Here is a 23,144-nt window from a genome sequence, read left to right on the forward strand (position 1 = left end):
TAGCATTATTTGATTTTAAAAGTGACCTTTTCAAGTTCTACAAGCTTATTGGAACTATATTTAGTAAGTTTACCCCTTTGGTGATACTGCAGTCATCTGAGGGGCAGACCTCCAATTTGTAAAGTTAATCACGCAGGGATCACAGAGGAGAAGTTTTGAATATGTCACAAGCACTTGTCCAATCATTCAGTCATTTAATTAGCAGATGTTAATTGAAAACTCCTTAGTAATAGACAGTGATTGGTAGGTACCAAGCTCACAGTGGTAAGCAAGATGAAATATGATTTTCCATTCTGCCCCCATAGAATATAAACCATCAGTGAAGGAGGTAATTAGAGCTGCTTCGCAGCAATGTGGTCCAAGCTTCTGCAGATTAAAAACACCACGACAGGGCGTTCACCCCACAGGCATCTGACTCAGCTTTGAGAAAGTGAGCCTAGAGAGGTGTTGGGGTTGAGACCAGACCACAACTAAGGAACCATCATTAAAACCCCCTTTGAACTGCATAATACACTAACCTTTCATACCAGTTTGTAATGTCAAGGTTTCATCTCCACTCACTCTCAGTCAACATCCGACGTCCTTCTGAGTGGTCTTTAGAAATGTCTCCCTAAAGACTGCTCGGATCACCTGCTCAGGAGAACTCCCCTTTGGTTCGCACCCTCACATACACATCAGCTTCCTTTCAGCTCCCATCTTTCCTTCAGCTTTGCTTGGGTTCTTTCCCAGCCCCCACAAGCACTGAGAGGCAAGGCTCTGGTGCAAACAGGCATGCCAGACTCCACATTTTCACACATCTTTATTAACAGCAGGCTATTGCTTGAAGTTGCAGAGCACAGTGTGAGGACTGAACTGAAGCACCTCTTTGAAGTCTGATGGGCGCTTCCAAAGCTGGCTCACAGGTTCCTTTGTTTTCAAGCTATCTAGGAGACAGGACCATCAAGCGCCTCAGAAAACACAGAGCCAAATTAATTGCTTATGGCTTTGTGTATAGCTCTCCTCAAATGACTGGGGGCCTCTACCTATAAAGTCCTCAAAATGTGGGCACCACAATACCATGACCTAACCTAATTCAGTGCCATTCTTACAGACTGTTTCCCCAATTTTTATAAAATCCATCAGCAAATTTATGACTCTAATTCTTTTTTTTTTTAATGAAAGACTTTTAAATTGTGTGGCCCTGCATGTGTTTCAAAGTTCTCCAAGTATCATAAGGAGAATTGTTACTCCATACTAACTCGTGGTACACCATGGAAAATTCCATCTATATGCACACATAAATTTTATATGCATGCCATCACAAGGAAAAATTAGGAGAAGTAGGGTTTCACTTTTAAAAATATTTAAAACTAGAACAAGAAAAATTCTATTTCTGAGGAAAATCCAAGAGATAAATGACCCCTTTGCTTAAACAAAAAGGCTACAATTAAAGATTTTTAATTACATAATGTTATAGGTAACTTTACCTCCCACCAGTTAATCAAGACCTTTATATTTTTGAATAAGAACACCAGAATATTTGAGACAATTCTCTTGTGAAGAAAAACACATCTAAAAAAAAAAACAAAAAAAAAAAAAAAACAGGTGAATTAAAAAAAAAAAAGATAAACCCCATAAAGAAACCCAAGCCCAGAAAGAACATGGACATGAAGGCCCACACGAGGCTTGTGGGACTGGAAAGAAATCAAATACTGACTGCAATGGGCACACAGAGAGCAATGAAGACAGCAGTTAAGGCAAGAATGTAGCTGCATCATTAATAGACCGGAGTGAAGTGGCCCCCTTCGTACTTCTGATTAAAAAGTGAAGCCAAGACAAGGCATCATCTAAAAATGCCTTCCTTTTATTGAAGAAAGAGCCAGTATCTAAGCTCCATAAAGAATATATTATATATATATATATATGTATATATAAATAACTAATCGGTCTGTTGGCCCATCTGCTGTGTTTCTCAATAATGAGTGTTAATGCACAGCCCACTAGGAGGGGAGAAGAAAGAAAAGTTAAAAGTGATTTCTAATCTTTCAGTGTCCTTGGGCTACTGTTAACACCTCTTCATATTTCAGTGTGATTGCTAAAAATACATAGAGATGTCACAGTTGACACGAAGGTATCTGGAAAGTCAATCTTCCTGTCGGCATCACAGGCCCTCCTCATCCTTCCAACCACACGCATTTGGTATCGTGACAATCAACAATACGCTAGTAACTCCAAAGGCACATGGATTTTGGCTTCTGTTTTCTTAATGGGAGAACTCACATCTTTGAAAATAATAGTCGGACAGAGGTGTCTCAGAAATACAGTAGTTAGCAGGCCTTATGCAAGAGGACACATTTTTGTGGGACTTCCCCATTGAGACAGAGAGAAGGTGGGAAGTGGATAGAGTAGACATGAGGCTCAACAACTCTGGTCTCACAGGCCTGCCGTGGGACCAAGGCTGGGCTTCACACAGCCAAGCTTGATTCTCTGGCCTGTGTGACCCAAGGCACAAGGGAAAGGGTAAAATGACCAGTCGTGAAAATACTCCTCTCACCTAGATTCACGTACACACTGGTTGGTTGGTTTGGTTTGGTTTGGTTTGGTTTGGTTTGGTTTGGTTTGGTTTGGTTTTAAAACACTTTCTCTATTAACAGATGCTTATAAGTCTAAAGAGCCTGGACATTTCTCAGAAGTACTACAGGGTAGTATTATACAGAAATTCCAGTATTGTTTCTGATAACGTGTGGCCCTCGGGTGATGGCTTCAATGTGTACAATGTGAACAGCAGCGCAAAGCTCAATTCTATCTTCCCTTCCTCTATCCTGCTTTCATAAATAATATTAATTCTTGTGATGCTTCTTATAGGGAATTGGTTAGAAAACAAAACAAAGCCTCCAGGAATGACTGTCCTTTAAGCTAAGGGTAAGAAATTTGTGCCATCATACTGTGCCTCGAAACTCTATTGTTTTATTACCTACACAATGGTCTATCAAAGTTCCTGAGTAGTAGACATGGCTTCTGGAAGGCAGGCAGTCAAACAGCTCTTGGTTAAAATCACACACCTACAGCAGTGTTGACTCTCAAAGGTCTCAAAGGACTCTTGGGTCTTGCAGAAGACCCAAGTTCAGCTCCAGCATCCAACCTGGGTAGCTTACAATTGCCCATAACTCTGGGTCCAGAGGGTCCAACTCATTTGACCTCTACAGGACACCCTATGCACCCCCTCTCTATCTCTTCTTTTCATTCATACATATACATAAATAAAAATAAAATAAATTCTAAAAGAATTAAACCAAACAAGGATGAACCAAAAGCAAATGACTCTTTATAACTTGGAAACATAAAGGACCAAAAGGATTTTATTTGAGAACTTAATTTGGTATTGATATTTGAGAGAAGATATATTTAATATGGCCAGAATTAGTAGTACTTTTAATAAAATAGGAACACTAAAAAGATCTTAGTCCTACAATTTCAAAGCAATTTTCCTAAAAATATAAACACGAACCCCTCTTCCCTCCCAAAATAACTTCCTTCTTCCTTTTAGTCCCTGGACCAAAATAAGCAAAATTCCCCACAAGAGGCTGCTGTTTCCTTTGGCCTAAGAGCTCTCCTTCTAGGATCTCAGGCCACATAATCCAGGCATGTGTGGTGTCTGTAAGAACCACTGACTCACTGACCCCCAGATTGCTTTGTAGACTGCTCATTGAAGCATCTCTCTACTGGAAAGCCTCAGCTACCTCAAATTCTGTCTTCTGGAATCATCAGACTTTCTCTAGAGCATGTTGTTTGTGATCTGAAGGCCCGGAGAATGTAAACAGGTAAAATGTCCTCCTCATGGGGGGTTAGGGGAGATGTTCCTCTCAGAGATACACCATCCTAGTGAGGTAGGAAATTACACCCAGTATCTTTGGGAAAGGATGTAGACAAGTTCCTTACTTCACCATGTCTTAGGTCTCGTCTATCTGCTGGAATCAAGCCTTGAGAATGTAGACAGGAGCAGAGATGGCCTATGGCAAACACCAAAGATGGCACCTGGTATGAAGAAACCAACCACTAAGTACTATTGTCACTATTAATGGCATTATTGTCACACTATTAATGGCACATTGATGAGCTTCAGAAAAGACCAAAAGAAAGGAAAGAAGAAATAGAAGAGGGGAGTTAAGCTTTGCAAGGTTACTGGTTTTAGTAACAAAAGGTTAGCAGGCCAATCCAAATGAAGAATAAGGAGGGAGAACAGTTCTTTCTGCAAAAGGAGAAGCACGTGGTCCTTGTGTAGCACAGATAAAGCGCCTTGAGCAGTGTCTGGTGTTTCTGTTGTGTTAGGTATGGGCCAGTCAGTCTCCGTGTAGCTCTACAGACATGAGCTGTGTGCAAACACACTGTAGGTCAGGAAGCTACACTTAGTCTCAGCTCCAATAAGCATGAAACTTAATTGTTATCAGCTTATGTACCTTTCCCCCTCACCAGGGAGATTTCCAAGATTATAACCTGCCCTAATAATTTCCCTCTGTATTCTGTCTCTCATACAGGCAGACCAACAGTTGATAGATAAATGACCAATAGATGAAATATCTTGGGAATCTCTTCTCACAGAGATATGGCACATGGGAGAATGCTTTCAAGGAAGGGAGCTGCCTTCAGCCTCATGCCTTAATTTACCTTCATGGAGAGTGACATCTTTACTATAGAGCCAATAATTGAAGTTCAGAATGTTCATCTAGTTCATAACAGAGAATTTTAAATGTTCAGTATACCCCCCCCCCCAAAAAAAAAAGACAGGAAAGAAATAATGGCAGAATTTTCAAAGCTTTTGGTACTTGTATGGTGACCCTAATCTGCTCTGGGGAAATGTGTAATTTATTTATTTTGTCAGTATGTATGTATGTATGTATTCATTTATTTATTTTTGACAACCTGCTTTCACTTTTCACTAGGGTTCAGAGATTACTTCAAAGTAAGATAGTTCCGCAGTCCCACCCACCCCCGCCCCATGTGAGCATGCCTGCATGCATTTCCCCATTTTTAAACAGGATCAATACATGGACCTCAGCACTTTCAAAGGACCCATCTGACAGAATGTATCAGATATATCAACTATCAAATCTATCAGATTGACTGACAGTTCTAGCTAGAACTGAAGTCTGGGATTAACTGGTTTTCCACAGCAAAGAACATTTTAAGGACAATGTCTTTAGAAGAACGATACATATCATTTCAGGTCACATAACCCAGACTCTTCAGTCTACCAAGTTGGACTGTTTGTTTGCTTTTAAGCATCTCCACTTTCTCTCATTTTGTTCTCAAGAAAAGCATAAGGCTTTGGGAAACTCCATTGATTTTGCAGCGTTCAGCCAAAAAGCCATTCTGTGCAATCACTGTTATAAGAAGCTTGGAGACTAGATCCAAGAGGACAAGACAGGGTCAGCATAGTGATGGCCATGCCCTAAAACAGGTCAGCTGGCCCGGCCACTGCCACATTTAACCTTAACTCTGGACAGAAGGGTCACTTCATTGCACCTACAGTTAGTCTTGGATTGTCACTGGGGTCTGAGTGGACAAACAGAAATACTGCTCCCCCTTAGCCTGGATGTTCTTATCTGGCCACTGAAATTCTACTAAAGAATACACAGGGTTAAAGGTCTCAAGCTATGATGACCTTGTAAATGTTACTACAAATTGCAACTGACTGAAACAATTATTCTGAATCAATCCAATGTTCCCTACTTCAAGTCCTATTGTTTGTGAACGTGGTGTTCTCGCCTACTTGTCCACAGCACTCGAGCTCAGAGAAAAGAGACCATGTGACAAGTTCAACAGGGCTGCCCAGCACGAGCTGGAAAGCCCACAGTGCAGCATCAAGACACAGCAGCTACGGGCAGGCCTCACTGGAGGCACAGAGGCTTTATCTGAAACAGCGCTAAACACTTGGCTCAGCAGTTAACCTCAGAGAGGTCCTGAAGAGAAGTGAGGCTCTGACTACATTCCAGTCCAGCTAGACCTTGTCCTAGATGGATCTGTGAAACCACCACTGGGTAGCTCGCCTGCCGTGGCTATATGTGGCTAAAAATGCCAGACACACACGGCAAGTTGTTTATTATTATGAGGAATGCCACCACATTGTCCGCTGCATCCCTGCTATTGCCACCCCCAAGAACAGGCTGCAAAAAATAAGACAATGTACAGATCATCTCTGGACCTGGCCTTCAAACTTCAGTTTCCACTATACTGTATTCCTTTGTTTATATTTTGCTTTGCCTGAGAGGGGAAAACTGCATAGTCATGTCCAATAGATGTCAGTTTTAAAAGCATCGGAAAATAAAAAAAAAAAAGTTTCACAAATTCCTAAGCCTCTCATTGATTTTCCATGACAATGATAAAATTAAGGCCTTCCTCTAGCTTCGAATCCGCCAATACTCACTAATGCTTCCGGGGTAAAGACTTTAAGATACATGATTTTTGAAGACGCATCTTCAGGTCAGGTTCCTGAAGCTACAAATGAGAACACTTAACGCTGGGGAATTTAGGTTACTAACTCTCTCCCAGACCTGCTAAACCACCACTGCATTTTCCCACAGCTTCAGAAACTAGCCTCTCTCACAGGGGTCTCCCCAAATACCCTTCTCCCTCAGAATTCTGCTCCCCACGAACCACTGCTCTAGCCTCCGCATTCCAGGGGAAACCTGTATGTACCACATCCTGTGACATAACTCAGTTCTCTTGCTCTTCTGAACTCTTTCTTAGAGAGTTAGTTACTTCTGTGGTGCTTCTTAGACACACCAGTGTAGCAGACACTGAGGGCAGTAGTGTTCTGAAGGCAGACTCCATCTCCATATTTTCCCGAGGCTATGTTGGAAGCTCTACCTTGCGAGAGAACAGACTCAACAAATCTTCAAAATGCCAAGCTGCTGGTCCACCTTGCATAGAAAGGGGTTCTCCTGCCTCACCTTTGCCTGACTCCCAAGGTCTGTAAGTCAACCTCCCAAACCATCTGTGCTGGAACCACAGATGGTTACCTACCTCAGAGTCCCCCAGCACAGTGCAAAGTAACCTTCCTTCCCAATCACCTGTCTTATCATTTCCAGAAATATGAAGTATAGACTATTTCTTGTTTCTTGCTGTGTAATCCAGGCTAGCCTCAAACCTGCCACCCCCCTGCATCAGCTTCCTGGGTGCTGGGGTTACGGTCAACAGTCATAAGCCGTCACACCTCACACTAACTTCAGCTTCTAATAGAACTTGGCTTAGAATATGTAAAAGCAGAAAGTAAGAGCGAGAGAGATGGCTCCGTGGTACAAAGCCTCTGGCAAAAAAAAATCCGAGCTTGGTTGGTAACACCTAGGGGTATCTGATGACTCTGGCCTCCGAAGGTACCTGCACATACTGTATATACCTCACACATAGATACAAACATATACATAACTAAATGCATCGTTTTAAATGAGTAGTAAATGAACTTCTCCAAGCGAAAGCTTAAATCCTTGCCTTGTGACGTGAGGTTTTCCATACACACATGCCATTCCTTCTAGCTTTTACAGGTACTTTGATGCATTAATTAAGCGCAGTGTCTAGCTATGAAATCCTGTGTTCTTAGTTGTCCCTCTAAAACAGAACTCCTCCTAAAATCTCTGCCTGCTGTCAAAATCTTCCCACCCTTCAAAGGCCAGAACACATCATAGCCACAGCTCTTCCCTTTCCCTAACGTTCTCAGCACGGGTCTGTGGGACGCACTCAGCACAGGTCTGCGGGACCCACTCAGCACGGGTCTGTGGGACGCACTCAGCACGGGTCTGCGGGACCCACTCAGCACGGGTCTGTGGGACCCACTCAGCACGGGTCTGCGGGACCCACTCAGCACGGGTCTGTGGGACCCACTCAGCACGGGTCTGAGGGACCCACTCAGCACGGGTCTGTGGGACGAACTCAGCACGGTCTGTAGGACACCACTGAGCATCCTCCAAGTTCCTGTAAGTCTGCACCATCTAACAGACTACTTGAAGTCTTCTCTCTCTGAAGTTAGCATTTAACTCTCATCTAGGAAATAAATATTCACAGCCTTGGGGTATGGCCCATACTGTTGTTTTGTATTGTGAACTTATGTTTTGGTGTCATTTATAAATTTGGAGGGCCAGTTGTGTTTTCCATGACTGATCTTGTGCAAATCCTTGCAAAAAGTAGGAGTCTAACATCGTTACCTTAGATGCTGGTTAGAAAGCAGACCTGTGTAGAGATGAGAAAACAATAGTAATTTTGCCTTTAAAAGAAACTTTTATGAAAAGTACAACTGAAAAATCACTATCCCAGGCTGTTTACAGAGGGTCAGATATTTGGTAAATACTGACTCTGAATAAGGGCTATTTCTTTTTAAAAAATTGCTCATATGATTAAAATATTAATAAATGAGAAAGTAAATGTAGTAGAAAGAAAAATTGTAAAATCCTATGTCCTGTCCAGCAGGGCATTAAACAGGGTCCGGGGAGATCACCTAAGAGAGAATGGGGGGAAAATGGGCAAACACAAAGAACCAAGGCTTGTCTATAGTCTGATCAAACCATAATTTTTACTTTTTCACACAAGGGTTATATACACAAAAAGGCGGGATGTGGGGAAGGGGATGATGTAGGAGCGTAGGTGTTCAGGGAGAGTACAAATATCTTCCAGCACAGGGTATCAGCTGGGTGAAGGCTCAGGGGACAGATCACTATGACTCCGCCTATGATTCACTTGTCCTTATCTAGGTTGGTATTATCCACCAAGGTTACCTATCTACAAGGTCTATGACAACTTAGGCTTGGCAACTTTTCACCAAAGCTGCTTGTTTACAATATCTGTTTCAGTGTTTTTCCACAGAGACCCAAGACTGATTCTATAAGAGATCCATGGCTGATTCTAGGCCTTCAGTGTATAAGCAGGGCTGCCCCTGACAATCCTATATCCAAAATTGATGCTTTTAATCCCAGTCTAGCCCAGGAAGACTGGACTGCAGCCTCATCAGCCAGCTCTGGTTACAGAGTTCAAGTTCATGACTGACTGAACAGCACAGCTCTGAGAAGGTGGCCCACAACTCCCTGGGCATAAACAGTAACTTCAAACCTGTCTCCTTCACTGAGCATGTCCTAGATGCCCGCCTGTAGTTATCTGTTGAGGTGCTGTATCCAGCTATTTCATTTTATTCATTTTGCATCTAATTGTTTACCCAACTATGAACGGCATCTGCTTGCAACCATAAATAACAAACTTGGAGCACAGATGATGTGTTCAGGGCCCAGTTCTTCAGGGTTCAGTAACCTAGCAACAGAGCAGTGGGAAACTTCTTCCTAAACCGGGCCTCTCTACGTAGCTGTCTGGCATGGGCTTGGAAACCCACTGCTCAGGTCAGGTTTGGGAATGACAAACTGATACTGACAGACAGATTGGAAAAACAGAAGGTTACAGGAGCCTTGATGCCAGCTCCAAAAACCTGAGCATCAGGACTATGGAGAGAGAAAATACTCATGACTTAGGACCAGTTGCCAAATACACTTTTGCCTTGGCACCACTCAAGGTAAAAAGAATCTAGAAGCTCTTAAAAGCCAATACCTAACATTTCTATACTCTGGATATCTGCAGGCCAGATATGTGCTTTTAATGAAAATGAACAAATGTACTCCTTACTACCTACATTCTGTCAGATAAAGGGGACAGGAGAGAAGAGGATATTTTAATGCTTTCTTTTGATGAATGAGTAAAAGGTGAGTCCTCGAGACAAAGATATTTCTAGAAACAATTTAGCCCCTGTCCTCCTCCCTGAGATTTGTTTGGTTTATTGGCTCATCCATCAGACTTTAGAGGACTCTGGTTTCTAGTGGTCATTTGTAGTTAAGAGCCCTCCACTTCTTACATAATAAAACACAGAGACGTATTTATTGGTTCTCTTCTTCCCATCCCAAAATGAAGGTCAAAATACAATAACGCAACATAATGACATATTTTTTAAAAAACAAACAAACAAACCAACGGTTCCAGCAGTGATTAAATAAATAAATAAATAAAACAAGGAAGGCTGTTTATTTGTATGTCAAAGAGAAAGTGGCATTCTCTATAGGATGACACAGTCATTTGTTTTTCCCCCAATGAAGCAAACAAATCAAACAGGAGGAAGCCAGGAGCTTCCCCTCCGTCCCTCAAGGGGTAATGAGTTCTTGCTAAGTTAAAACCACCCTCCTCCCCTGTTACACTCACTCTGAAACACAGATGCACAGTGACACCAGGGGAACAGCTAGACACCATCAATCTACAAGACAGGAAATGCTGCAGCCAGACCTGCAGCCTTTTTAAACATTAGCTGCCTCCTGTCTACTGGTGGCTCTGTTTTGTAATGCAGGAAGGGCTGCTGGTGAGGAGAGTCACACTGGGAGGCAGCAATGACCAGATACAGACCTAGTCTTGGGCAGTGCCCAAGACACAACTTTCTTACACTGTGGCTCAGAGCCCAACATGGGCTCAAACAACTAAAGCTAGAGATTCTGAACATACAACACACATCTTGTATGTGCTACATGTGCTGTCCACGCCATGAAATGGGAAGGACTCTGCCAAAGATGACACAGCTGAGATCAGAGACCACTATAAACTGCAGTATTTAGTTTATTTATTAACCACTCATATCAAGTCTTCTGCTCTTACAGAAACATTACAGCTTACTTATAGAAGACAAAGATTTTCTGTAGGAGTGTGTGTGTTTGTGTGTGTGTGTGTGTGTGTGTGTGTGTGTGTGTGAAGACCAGATGTCAGTAAATGGGCGTCTTCCTTTCTGAACCTGGAGCTCATCAGTAAAGCTGGCCAGCAAGCTCCAGGGATCGTCCTGCTTCTGCTGCACCAGTCCTGGGATGACAGGCGCATATCATCACACCTGGCTCTTTATGCATTGTTGGAAAGTCTGCATTGTGTAACAGCTGTGGATGCTGTCAATGTAACACATCCAGGAAAGGGGAATCTCATTTGCCTCCATCAGACTAGCCTGTGAACACATCACTAGGCATTTTCCTGGTTGCTAATTGATGAAGGAAGTCTCCGCCCACTGTGGGCGGTACCATCCCAAGGCACATGAACTTGAGTCTGGGAGCAAGCCAGGGAGCAGCTTCCCCCCGTGGTTCCTGCTTATCTTCCTGTCCTATCTTCCCTCAAGGATGACTCTGGTCCACAGGATGAGATCAATCAACCCTTTTCCCCAAGCCGCTTTGCCAGGGTGTTTATCATAGCAACCGAAGATACTTTACAGTTTACACCATCTTCCCAACCCTGGAAAACAAAGACTTCAGCTGTTTTTTCCAACCATCATCTCTCAGCGTATTTCTCTCATCATCAAACCAGTATATTTTCAAACTATATTGTGTTAAAATGTTTGATTGGACACAATGACATTTGAGTTGTTGACTTAAAAAAAAAATCATTACATAAACTGAGTAGTGGTGGTGCATGCCTTTAACTTTAGCACTCAGGAGGCAGAGGCAGGTGGACCTATGAGTTTGAGGCCAGCCTGGTCTACAGAGTGAGTTACAGGACAGCCAGAGCTACACAGAGAAACCCTGTCTTGAAAAACAAAAAACAAAAGGTTTGAAAATTTATTAAATGAATTTTGGTTTGGGATTAGAACAGAATGTCCAACAGTTTTCAGAGTAAATACTTCCACACATAGTTCCTCTGTTTTATAGTATCACATATGATCATGTGATAACATGGTATTCTCAACAACAATGAGAATCAAAACAGTTATCAGATCTGAAAAATTCTACTTCGGACAGAGTCAAACGTTCAGCCAAGATTTAACCCTAAGTGAAGATAATCACAGCAACTCATTAATAAACAAACCTGTCAGTCATCAACCTTAAAAAATGGTAAATTTCCACATATTCCACAAATTGTTTTAAAGTAAATTTTCTGATAAATTTGTTATCAGTAAACGCCTAATGAATGCCTAATGAATGAATGCCTAGTGTATAAACCTGTAACATCATGTCAGAATTTTTTAGTAAAAAGGGTTCAGGAGTGAGGAAAAATTAAAAACCTCTGTCTTGGAAGTGGAGGCTGAAACTTCCCAAAATATCTGAGATCAGATACTGAGGGTGTGAACCGCTTTAAAGCTCAAAATCTCACATTTGGTTTTGTGGTACCTTCCTTCCCATCAACTCCATCATTAGAAGCTGGTCACACGCACAACTCTGTCAGGAGGATGGTATGTTATCTAAGGCACAGGGGAACCCTTGCCCACTGGCATCAGAAGAGATGGACCACTCACAGAGCCGGCCAGTTCAGAGCCTGTCTGGCTTAGTAAGCTCTCTGAGGACCTAACCTGAGGTACTAACAATGGACTGGAATGACATGGAGGTTCCAGGTCTCAGCACGAAGTGAGGTGTGGATACCAGACTGTCCCCAGCAGTGATGCCCAGTGACAGCACGTGATCACACCACAGCTGGGAACAAGGAAAGGCATCAGTCCTTACTCAATGTCACATGGTGATGAGCAGCTATAAAATTCAGAGCCACACTTACAAACTCAACTCAACTTTATGCAATACCCCACCATGCATGGTGCCTTTCACACCAGCACCCAGTCAGTCTGCTGGGCTCATTCAGGCAACTTACGGGACAAATAACAGATGGTTCTAGATGCCAATAAAGCTGACCCAGACCTAGGTATCCAGGCTAAATGAGGGAGATGCATACTTTCAAGAAGGAGTAGTTACCTTAAGCTGGAGTGTGTGTGTGTGTGTGTGTGTGTGTGTGTGTGTGTGTGTGTGTGCGCGTGCGCGCGCGCATGTGTGTTTTAAGGAGTATTAGGTAATAGTAATATTTATAACATCTTTGACCTTAGTTTCTCCTATTAGTACACATGTAAGTAAATTTCTTTCTTTATATCTTATTTTGGGAGAATCACTGGCAACGCAAGTGTCCTAGTCAGTATGAAGTCAACTTAGGACAAGCCTAGATGTACCTGGGAAGCCAGAACCTCAACTGAGAAAACGGCCCCTCTAGACAGCCTCTAGGCAAGTCTGTAGTTCGGTTTCTAGATTAATGATTGGTGGGGGTGGGTCTAGCTCACCGTAGGCTCTCCCACCCTGGGATGGTGGCCCTGGGTGCTATAATAAAGCGGCCTGAGCAAGCCATGAGGAGCAAGTTAGTAATCAGTGCCCAATGGCTTCGGTCTTGGTTTCAGTTCCTGCCTTGGGGTTCCTGCTCTTACGTTTCTGCCCAGACTTCCCCAAGTAGTGGAACATGAGATCTGAGAGTTTTTAAGTTGAAATAAACCCTTTCCTCCCCAATTGCTCCTGGTCATGGTGTTTTTATCACTGCAGTGGAGAGCCTAGCTAAGACAGGAGTGCAGGGATTTACACATGTTAAGCATGCGTTCTACCATGGAGCAACATCCCCAGTCTCAAACAGATTCCGTCTCCATTAAATGTCCTCTGAAGCTGCACAATACCGGTGATGTCACTAGTCACACATGAACCATAACCATTGCAACTGCAGGGGTTTCTCAAGGTACATGCTGGTACCTGGGGCTCACTGAGTGAACTCCTTCCTCTCACTCATCTCTACTTACTTAACTGTTCTGATCACCACATGCAAGACAATCTTGAATTAAATCTGTGACTGCGTATCTATAGAGAGACGATAATGGTCTCTATCCATAGCAGAGCTGTTTTCTCCCAGGGCACTTGTTGGCTTTGCAGCCCCAGGTCTAGATAGGGCCATGTGGAGGGTTCTAATAGGAAAAGTCTGGAACACAAACAAGCTGGAGAGCAAAGGGAAGAAAAACTAACCATGTGTTGAGGGGTTGAGAAAACTGGGAACAGCCAGAGGAAGAGCTGAGAGAAATAATGAAACAGAAGTGAATGGATACAGAGTCTTTGGGGATGTTCTGTTTTCCTGCCAGGTCGTCTCTTTTTCTATTGATTGTACTTTTTGATACCAGATCTCAGTTTAGCACAGCTGACCTAGAACTCACTATACCCGAAGCTTCCCTCAAACTCACGGCAATTCTCCTGCCCCAGTCTTCAGTGTGGTGGGATTATAATTATAAAACACCATAAAGTGCTCACTTCAACCTCTTATGCTTAGTTCAAAGCATCTGGTTCATAGGAAGCCTCAGTTATCTCCACCCTTCCCAAGTATTCATAGTCTTTCACTAGGTGTATCCACAGCTCCTCACTGGGTGTATCCACAGCCCCTCACAGGGTGTATCCACAGCCCCTCACTGGGTGTATCCACAGCCCCTCACAGAGTGTATCCACAGCCCCTCACTGGGTGTATCCACAACCCTTCACTGGGTGTATCCACAGCCCCTCACAGGGTGTATCCTCAGCCCCTCACAGGGTATCCACAGTCCCTCACAGGGTGTATCCACAGCCCCTCACACAGTGTATCCACAGCCCTTCTTCAACTATTCCCACTACTTTCTTAAGCATCTGTCCCTTCAGCCAAGGACACTGAGCCTCTCTCCCTCACAGTTCCTTGTACTGTGACTGAGGCGCAGGTGTCCAGAGCATGCTTCCTGAGTAACAGATAAGGCTAAAAACATAGACAATGTGGATACACAGAGACAGGCTATAACGATCCTGGGGCAGCTTTCGGATCTTAAGCCAATGCACCGCACAAGGAACACCAATAAAATCTCTTTTATGAGAAATTCAGGGAGTCATTCATTCACAGAGAAATAAAGAAGAAAGCCACATGCTGTTTCAATGTTCTGTGAGGCCAAATTAGGCACTTTACCACCGGTGCCAGTTCCTTACAAGTACAAATTTAATACTTGACAGTATTTGCTCTAAAAGCATGTAAGTGAGCCCGAACAGCCTGCAGAGTTTGGGGACTGGAAGGAGATCTCGGTGGCATGGCGACTGCTTTGTACTAACAAGGACCTGAGTCCCATACAGTTTTGTTTTTGTTTTGTTTTGTTTTGTTTTGTTTTGTTTTTAAAGAATCTGACTTAGCTTCCAACTACTCCAGAAGGGGAAAAAAAGACATAATTAGAGAAATACAGTTATTTTTGAGAGAGTTATGAGCCCCTTCCCTGGAAGTCTTGCTGTTCAGTAACTAGGCTGCTCTGCACACCATGTTGATTCAGCCAGTGAGGGTAATGGAAGCTGAAGTCCGGTAGTCACTGCTGCCCAGACTGGGACTGAAATACTGACACACTGAAGCAGAGACAGACAAACAGGCTCGTGTGATGCACTGAAAGCAGTCAAATAATACTTCAGCACGAAAACTATTCCCAGGTTGCTTTTTAAGAACCCAAACTTTCCTCAAGGAAAATTACCTCTACAATACAGAAATGTAGTAATGACATAAATTCCACTCTGACTTCCAGTCATTTCAACTTGAGAGCCTTTGTGCGAGCATTAATTTCTTACGGTTTCGACTCACCATCTCTCACCACTGTTTGCTTTCCTGACACAAATTTTACTGCTCAGACGCTGAATTACTTTGAGTCTCTTAAGTTCCTTTTATGGCATATATTGAGCAATGAATTAAAATTAACTTTTGTTATGAGAAAATTTCCAAATCTCTTGTGATAACTGGCGGCAAGCCAGACTGTTGTAAAAGTCAGACTTGGTGTAAGTGAATGAAGACGTTAAATTGAATTGTTGTGGAGTTGCTTCAGATTACAGCAAACTCAACTGCAATCCGTTTATTTTAGTGCACGTGGGCCAGGCATAAGACGCAGTTTTCATTGTCTAGATCTTTAATTATACACGGTGACTTCTTTAGAGTAGGCTCCTCTAATCTGTTTTTTCCCAAGGGGATCCAACACCCACAACGGGATTGTGATCAAACTCCTCTTAGCTCCTAGCTCAACTCCCGGAGAAAAGCAAGTGCTGCAGATACAGGCTGAAATGTTGCTCAGCCGTGCCACACTCACCAAACATCCAAGAGACCCAGGGTTTGACGTCCAGTAGCCTCCCCCAACACCCCAAGCTGAACAAAGCAGGACGCACCTCAGGAGCAACCTTTACACAAGAAACCAATCATTTCCTCTCCATGCTCAACGATCTGTGCTTCAGATCTGTGCTGTGGTTTGCAGGGCCCATTCACACAAGCTCACCTACAGACAGACAAACCGAACAATGGGCAGAACCTAAAAAGAACTAATCTCTTCAAATCTCTTTCATCTCCCACAAAATAGGTATAAGAGCATTTACCTTGTTGGATCCTTCTGGGGATCTGAGGTAAAATATGCAAAGCAAAAGTGCATTACCAAGAACTTAGTAGACCTTTTCAGGGGGTAATGATCATTTAAAAAAAAATGCCAAGTGCTTCTCTATGAGGAAGTGCACACACCCTTCAATGATAAAAAGGGCTATTACTGCCTTAGTGAACTTTATACTACGCGTTACTCCCAGAAAGGTGTCTAAGGACATTCAAAATTGGTGCAAGCTCACTGTATCTTTGTGTTAAAACCCATAGCCAATCAGACGGACGAAAGAGAGGTGGGTGCAAGCATGACAGTAACTGGCACAATGCCCATGGAAGAGGCCCTGGAGAGCCACAAGCACATGCAAGACTCCACCGCGGCTGAGTGGGGTACAGGGGTAGCACATGGGCAGAGCCCCAAGCCCATGTGTCTTAGGTACTTTCTACCGCTGTGATAAAACACCATGAGCAAAAGCAACTTGAGGCCAAAAAGGTTTATCTAATCTTATATTTCCAGGAAACAGTTTATCACTGAGGGAAGTGAGAGCTGGAACCCAAGGCAGGAAGTAAAAACCATGGAAGAATACTGCTGCTTACTGGTTGTTCCTCATGTAAGACTCAAGATCACCTGCTCAGTGCTGGCCCCACCCACAGTGGGCGGGGCCCTCCCACATCAATCATTAATCAAAAAAAAAAACGCTTGACAGACATCTCTATTGGCCAGTCTTAGGGAGGCATTTTTTCAATTGAGAGTTCCTCTTCTCAAATGACTCTAAATCATCGTGTCGAGTTGACAAACACCACACCAGGATATCATGATAGTGTATTCACAGACGTCAGACTGCCTGCAACCCTCAAGTCTGAGATGGAATATGGAGCATTTTAGCATTGAAAACTTCACATCTTGAGTATGGGCCACCACCTTTGCTCCTATAGAGGAATGGGAGCCTGGGGTATCATAAAAGAACATAAGAAAAACAGAACTTTCCCAAGGATCGGGTTTCTATACCTCAAAATTAAATCATACGATCTTCAACCTACCGGCTGTAAGTATGATGAGCTATCCTGGTGAATCAGAAAGTAAACGCAAGCAGCAAGCTTTGAAAGGAGACCAGGTGTCAACACTGACATGTTACACAGGCAAGAACGGCGTCTCACCTCATGTAATGCTCATCTCTACTCCCAGAAAATCTGATAGCTTCTTGGTGTGTCTGATCCCCGAGACTACTACTCAAAATGTGATACTGAAAGCCAAAAGCGGCCAGGCGGTGGTGGCACACACCTTTAATCCCCAGCACTTGGGAGGCAGAGGCAGCGGCAAATGGCTCTTTGGGTTCAAAGTCAGCCTAGTCTACAGGGAGGGTTTGAGGACCCAGGGCTACACAGAGAAATCCTGTCTCAAAACCCAAAAACAAACAAAAACCCCAAAGTGGACAGCACTCCTAAGATCCCTAGTCACAACACTACATGGTCATTCATTCATAGTTTCTCTCGGCAGACACTCGTTCACGGCCGGGAATGTGTAGGTATTGGAGATGCCGGAAATAGAAAGGGAAGCCAAAACACAGAAATTTCAGTAGCTATTTAGTAAATCTTAACATCAGCAATTACTTTCAAAGGCAATCATGTGTGACAGTATGTTCATTGCTGTCCCCCAAGGGGGAAATTATTGCCCAAAAGATACACTGATTCCAGGTGCAGGGTACAAGAAGCACCACTGTGTCACATACTTCCCATGTCTGTTTTTCAAGGTGTGATCTGGGGACTGACAAGACCGAGAGGGATTATTTCAGGAACACAGATGCAGGGCCTTACCCAGGACTCAGAACCTGACTGCTAAAAAACCTCATGTGCACACTGAAGGTGCAGAAGCGCTGCTGGAACTTGGTTTATTTATAAGCTCAGTTGCTAGACAGCTCACCCAGCAAGTGGCGAATCAGACATCTCAGGCTCTTTCCAAACTTCTGGTAGAGCCAGGGTCTGAGAACTTGACTGTGCTGAGGATAAATAGCAGTAGAACACTACTGTGTCTGTAACACAGCTTACTTCTGGTTAGGCTCACAGTATTTAATCTCTCTGAACAGATATGATCCTGATTAATAAAGGGGCAAGAGATCTCTACAGAGGGCCAATTTCTACAAAAGAAAAGTAACTTGAAAGACATCTCCCCACCACACCAATGCAATCACCCAACATCAGGTCCACATCTCTTATCTAACCCAGTATAACATGGCAATGCCACCAAAAGTCTGGAAGGGGCCAAGGGGCCCAGGTGCCCTTAACACATGTCAGGTCATAAAGTTGGGGACAAACCTACAGATACCTTTAGCATCTTTAGCAACAGGAACTTGGAGAAACTCAAACTGCGGGTGTCAGAAGAAATCTATTATTAGATACCCACGACCCATCGCACCCCATTAAACTTTAATTCCCTCTTTCAAAATCCAGACTGTTTTGAAACAAGGGCATAATTTATTTAAGATTCTTTATGTAAGAGAAAGTATGCACTGTTCGTCATTTCCTCCAAAGAATGCAGGTGTCTGAGACTAGTACTGCACTTGCTCAGGACCAACATCTTCTAAGAAATTTAGGGAAATCAAATCGCAGTTCCAGGTTCCCGGTAAAGGACCCTGCCTCTTCCATAAGCTTGTGGCTCATGGGTTATGCTGCCGGCTGCTGTTGCCCTCATGCTGTGGGACACACCATTAAACTTACAGCTAAGAAACCGTGCTGTAATTACTGATTCTACTTATAGCCATCCTGACAACAGATTACTTTACAAAATAAAGTACCTATTTGTCCCAACCATAGCATAGTGAAGCAGGTAAAAGTAGAGCAGCTGAGCCATTCCCATCCTTTAGTCACTGAGGTTCTCAGCTTCAGCAACTAGCAGGGCTGACCTTCAAACACGTCAAAGTCCTTACTGTCTCTCCAAAAGACATGGAGTTCACTGTGTGTGTGTGTGTGTGTGTGTGTGTGTGTGGTATGTGTGTCTGTCTGTCTGTCTGTCTCTGAGGGTAGACAGATGTACCCCAAAATCTGTAGGGTCCCACACTATACAAGTTAAATTCCCATCCACAAAATGTCTTTGTTTTTAAGTTTAGAAGCACAGCTCAATCAATCTTTCCAAAGACTCACTGCTATTAGTCTTCTCTGTGGGCCTGTCTTTCAAGCTGTAATTCAAAAGCTCATCCTAGGCAAACAAAGATGAACTGTAACTGAAGTGGACAAAGGCAGGAATATGTGGCCCTTGCTGCCCTTTCATTTTGCCCTTTCAAAAACCAGGTATTTCTTCAAGACCAGACCAAACATCGAATAAAAGAAAATAACCTAATCTAAATAAATGAACAATAAATTAATCATTAAAAAAACTTAGTTCTAGTAGAGATTTCTTCAGAAGGTAAAAACCAGCAATTAAGGAAGCTGAGTCTTAGATCAGAGAGAGAGACTGACCTAAATCAGACCGTTCATCGGGCTGAAGCAACAGAACATTGGAACCATAAATTGGTTTCTTCTGGAAAGTGAAGCATCAGTTTCCTAAGAAAGATGTTTCTAGATTTTTAAATGTGTTACTACACTGTAGACTACACATTATGCCAAACTAAAATTGCATCAATGGCCAACAAAGAATTGCAAAACAAAAGCAGGCTGTCAGAAGCAGCACTTTCTACTACCCCTGTACCCAAGGCAACACCACAAGTGCTTGGGGTACCCCATGCAAGCTGAAGCTTAGACTGTATGTGCTTGGGGTACCCCATGCAAGCTGAAGCTTAGATGGTACGGAACCTGCAGCTGGAAAGGGGCTCTGGTCCACAGGTACAGCTTGGCTAGAACACAACGCTCATTCATTCTCCCCAAAACAATGGCCTCTCAGTCCCTTAGAAACATTTCATAGTGTGCTTCTCCAACCAAGCCATCCTTCTAGAAATACACCACCACTCCCAGTGAGTTAGTTCACTGTTTAAGATGGAAACAGCTGAATAAAAGCAGTCAATATCTTCTGGGAGACAGCTGTCCTCTCAGCAAAAGGCTTCACGCTTCCTTCTAAGTGACTTTCACCGGAGTCCAACGAAAGCTTTTAAGGTACAAACAGTGGAATGGGGGCAAAGCTACTACATTTTTTAAAGGCCTTAAAAATCCCCCGTCAAGCAGGCAGTTTCCAGGAAAAGTATACTGGGTCACAGAAAGACAGTGCTCCAAGAGAACCAAGGCAGGGAATAAACAAAGAAGACAGCACATGCAATTTGCTCCTGCCCTGGAGAATACAATTTCACCAATTCTGTGTGACATTGTAAACAAAGAGACTCACAGAACTTCTTGTGTGGTATTTATTGATTTAAAAAGATCAACCAGAGCTTGCTTTGAGATGTCAATCACAAAGGTACACAGTGAAAACCAGCGAATGTGGTGGTCAAGATGCCTCTCTTGGCGATGATGGGTCACACCACTATTGCATGAGCTAAATGTCGTATGACCTTGTTACAAACAGAAAACTCAGAGGTCATTTCTAGAGCAATTCCTAAGTCTATTGTTTGTTATCAACACAACAGACCTAGAGCCTCCTTATCGGTGACCTCACCAATGAGAGGTCAGCGTATCCCCAGTGATGATCCTACTTAGGATGCAGGGTGGATCACTGCATCTCCAGGTCTGGTCTTTGATCTTAGTCCTCAGGTGGCTGAGGTAGGTAGACTGCCTTGAATTTGATGCCAGCCTGAACTACAGCCTGAGACTCTTTCAAAACAAAACAGTAAACACAGTTAAGTCCTTCCTAGGAGGCATGGCAATAACATACCATCCTTCCTTCTTACATGGTTCTACTGTCTGCTAACCTTCTACCTTGTCAACATTAAGATCCAAAACTTTCTATGAAGAGTATTCCTCAAGAATGCTGCCCTACCACACAGGCAGCTATCTAGGGACTCACAAGAATTCCATGTCAACCAAGGGAGAAATTCACTTAACTATCTGGCCTTTGCTTTGACTTGTGATTTCAACATCACAAAACAGTTGCCATGAAGGGGCAATGAGAGATCATTCAGGGATTCATTAGCACGTTTGTGTGCGACAACAAACTAACATTAACATTTATTTCTAAAACCAAAACAATTTACAAAGGATGTAATCAGTCAATGAAGCAATTGCTCGTCCAGTTTATAAACACGGGAAGCTTGAGTCTCTAATGCCTAGCTTTTGCGCCTGCCCTCTCTGTGAAATTGCAGCCAAAGAGGCCTTCGATGTGCCAAATACTCACTGGGAGGAAATTACATAACGAGCTTTAAATAATAATAATTTTTTTTTTCAGACAGGGCCTCACTACGGAGCTGAAGCTGGCTTTGAACTCACGATCTTCCCAGATTCCGGGAATGATAGGCATGTGCCACCAGACCCAACACATTTTTGTTTGCCGGCACACTTTGCAGCTGTGCTTCCTAGACCTCTAGAGAAACCTCCCTTTTATAGTGAGAATTCTGGTCTCTTTAAGAAACCCATAAGTGTTATAAGAAATATGTTTTCATCTTAGTCCTAGATGTGGAGATATGGGGTTGCTTCATAGCAGGTGACTAGATTTGCCTCGTGCTCTTGCAGGGGTGTGGCTTTGCCAGCTGCAAACAGTTTCTGTAAGTGTGTGATGTTTGGAATTTTGGGGACTTTTCAGAGATGCCAGAGCCCTGAGAAAAGGAGCTGATTGGCCAGTTGGTAGTTGGATCCTGTTGGTCACTGTTGGCTGTGGTTTGTCAAGAAGTGCATAGAGATGAGAAGAAGAAATTAGATATCCTGACAGAGAAGGTCAAACTTGTACCAAGGAACTCAATGCTCCTAGTCAGCAGCAGGAAGTAGTCTAATAATATTGTTGCTCCCTTTTCCTCTCCTACCTTAAGGGGTTAAAAGGGTGAAAGAAAAAAGAACCCACAAAGTAGCCAAAAGTCCAGTTATGCCCTTTCTTTTCTTCTCTCATTCATCAGAGCCACAAAACACTAAGTAAATGCTGATAGACAGGTTGAGACTAAACCAATATTCAAAACTGAATTTTAAAAAATTTAAAATTATACTTAATGTAAATGCACTTGTGTAACAATGCCCTTATATAACACAGTACCAAGAAAAAGTGAATGCAATTAACATATATTTCTTAAGATTTATTTTATTGTTTTCAATTATGTGTGTGCTTCTGTGCGTGCAGGTGCCTGCAGAGGCCAGAAAAGAGTGTTGGATGCTATTGGCTGTAGTTACCGGCAGCTGCGATGAGTGCTGATTCTAAGGATTAAAATAACTCATTAGCTGGAAAAAAATTGGTTCTGATCTATTCTCACCTTTCTAAAACCTTTCATGAATATCAAATTTCATTAAGTTTAATGCTGCTGTGGACAAAGCAAAATAGATAAAAGTTACAGCAAAAGAACTAGATGTATTCTCTCCCCTCCCTTTCTGTGTATGTGCTGGGGGAGTGGGGGTTGGGGAGAGGTGTGTGCATATACCTTTGTGGTATGCCAAACTTTACCACCATAAAGCTCACAGACTTCTTGTTCTCTGCATTAAGATACTGCAAGCATCCATTTAAACGCATGTCTATTGGGCAGATAGCATATGTTCTACCATCTGCACTGAGCCCTTATTCCACTACCTCTGGTTACTTACCTCGAAAGCTGCAATGGGACCAGAGGAGTCCTGGGAATAGCAGCAGGTAGAAGCCTGCCTGGAGGGCCACTGGGCCTGGCTGGCTCTAGCAAAGCCCACATCTCCTATGCTATGCATGTCACCAGCTCCAGTAAATTCAGTAAAATGGGACTTCTTGAATTGAAGCTCAGATGACAGACCCTTTGAAAAAAACTCCTCAGTGAAGTGACCCACAGTTGTACCAGGCATCCACTCAGGACCCGACCGTGCTGTCTTCAAGGCTCACAATCCTTGAGCTATAACATGCCGTAGACCCAGTTTCAGCATAAAAGTCCTCCTTTAATTCCATGCTCTGTATCCATGCCCTGCAT

The 23,144-nt window shown here is 43.2% G+C and overlaps 1 protein-coding gene across 3 annotated transcripts in view; it reads right to left on the reverse strand.

Moving 5' to 3' along the window:
• The window catches only part of C10H1orf21 (chromosome 10 C1orf21 homolog), a 208,590-nt gene that overhangs the window by 130,014 nt on the left and 55,432 nt on the right, over window positions 1-23,144 (reverse strand). Inside the window, exon 1 of one of the 3 annotated variants that reach the window (XM_076941335.1) lies at window positions 16,164-16,249. The exons of the other annotated variants lie outside the window; for them this stretch is intronic. The gene's annotated coding sequence lies outside the window, so the exon portion shown is untranslated. Of the gene's footprint in view, window positions 1-16,163; window positions 16,250-23,144 lie in introns of those variants that run through there. 3 annotated transcript variants of the gene reach the window in all.

This window comes from Arvicanthis niloticus, chromosome 10 (assembly GCF_011762505.2).
Source record: "Arvicanthis niloticus isolate mArvNil1 chromosome 10, mArvNil1.pat.X, whole genome shotgun sequence".
NCBI lineage: Eukaryota > Metazoa > Chordata > Mammalia > Rodentia > Muridae > Arvicanthis > Arvicanthis niloticus.